Genomic DNA, 2104 nt, shown 5'->3' with positions numbered 1-2104 from the left:
TATATATATATATATATATATATATATATATATTTTTTTTTTTTTTTTAGAATAATCTTATCTGTGAAAGTGAAAGTGTTAGTTGCTCAGTTATATCCGACTCTTTGTGACCCCATGGACTGTAGCCCCATAGGCTCCTCTGTTCATGGGATTTCCCAGGCAAGAATACTGGAGTGGGTAGTTGTTCCCTTCTCCAGGGAATCTTCCTGACCCAGAGATTGAAACTGGATCTCCTGCATTGGCAGGCAGATTCTTTACTATCTGAGCCACCAGGTAAGCTCAATCTTGTCTACAGAAAATCTTGCTAGGTCTCTGATAGAAATTGCCTTCAAACTTGTTGATCAGTTTGGGGAGAACTGACATTTTTACTATGTTAAGTCTTCCAATCCATATTTAAAATGTACAGTGTGGGACTTCCTTGGTGGTTCAGTGGGTAGGAGTCTGCCTGCCAGTGCAGGGGACACAGCTTAGATCCCTGGTTGGGGAAGATCCCTGGTTGGGGAGGATCCCTGGTTGGGGAAGATCTCTGGTTGGGGAAGATCCCACATGCCACACGGAGCTACTAAGCCCTTGTGCCGCAAGTATTGAGCCTGTGCCCTAGAGCCCGTGCTCTGCAGCAAGAGAAGCCACCGCAGTAAAAAGCCCACGCATGACAACTAGATCGCAGGCCTGCTTGCCACAAGGAAAAGAAAAGCCCATGCAGCAAAGAAGACCCAGCACAGCCCAAAATAAATAAATAATACAATTATTTTAAAAACATACAGTGTGACAAGGGTTTATGTAGGTACACCTATCAGTACAACCCTGACAGTGAACATCCTCATCATTCCACAGTTCCTTCCTTCCCTCTCATGTCTCCTTGACCCCTCCCCCACCCTCATCAGTCCCTGGACAATCATTGCTTTGATTTCTTTTACTATATATTAGTTTGCATTTTTTACTAATTGTACAGATAAAAACATACAGCGAAATACAACAATTAAAACAAAGAAATATTCTATATGCAACAACATGGATGAATCTCAAAAAATTACACTGAGTGACAATGAATGAAACCAGAATTAAGGAGTACATATTATGTGATTTCATACACATACACTTCCCTCACAATATAACATATTTTATAGATACATACACACTATATTTTAAAGCATGGAACTATTTCATTCATGTGCTACCTAAAATCAAGTATGCATAAAACACTACTCTGAAAAGTCTTCCTAAGAGCCAGTTTCCAAATTTGAACTCAGAGGTTGCCCACAGTATGTCTTCATTCAACTCCCGGGTATAACTGGGGATAGGGGAAGTTAGGGCTTTCCTGGTAGCTCAGCTGGTAAAGAATTTGCCTGTAATGCAGGAGAGCCCGGTTCGATTCCTGGTTTGGGAAGCTCCCCTGCAGAAGGGGTAGGCTACCTACTCTAGTATTGTTGGGCTTCCCTGGTGGCTCAGATGGGAAAGAATCTGCCTGCAATTCAGGAGACCTGGGCTTGATCCCTGGGTTGGGAAGATCCCCTGGAGGAGGGCATGGCAACCAATTCCAGTATTCTTGCCTGGAGAATCCCATGGACAGAGGAGCCTGGTGGGTTACAGTCCACCAGGGTTGCAAAGAGTCAGACATGACTGAGCGACTAAGAATAGCACAGCACAGGGGCGGTTAAGGTGCTGTGGATTACCAGGAAAGCTTCAGTGGAGACCGGAGATGTCTGTCTGTGAGGCCACTGGCAAATTATTTCCCCTCCCAGAACCACAGCAGCCTCATTTTATTTATTTATTTGGCTGCACCAGGTCTTAGTTGCAGCATGTGGGATCTAGTTCCCCTACCAGGGATTGAACCTGGGCCCCCTGCATTGGGAGCACAGAGTCTTAGCCACTGGACCACCAGAGAAATCCCACCACTCGCCTTTTAAAATCATGAGTGGGACAAGGAATGCCCCCCAGCTTACAGGTGAATGGCCCCTCCATCTTCCAGCACTGGCTGGAGGAGGTTAAATGAGGATGGTGCCAAGTGGGTTTGGCTCTCCAGCTCATGGCCGGGGTTCCCAGCCCCAGTTTTAGTCCAGCATTGATGCTGGGCCTGAGAGGCCCAAGATGGGGTTGGGGAAGT

The sequence above is a fragment of the Cervus canadensis genome, chromosome 18, assembly GCF_019320065.1.
Source record: "Cervus canadensis isolate Bull #8, Minnesota chromosome 18, ASM1932006v1, whole genome shotgun sequence".
Taxonomy (NCBI): domain Eukaryota; kingdom Metazoa; phylum Chordata; class Mammalia; order Artiodactyla; family Cervidae; genus Cervus; species Cervus canadensis.
This window is presented reverse-complemented; position numbering follows the sequence as displayed.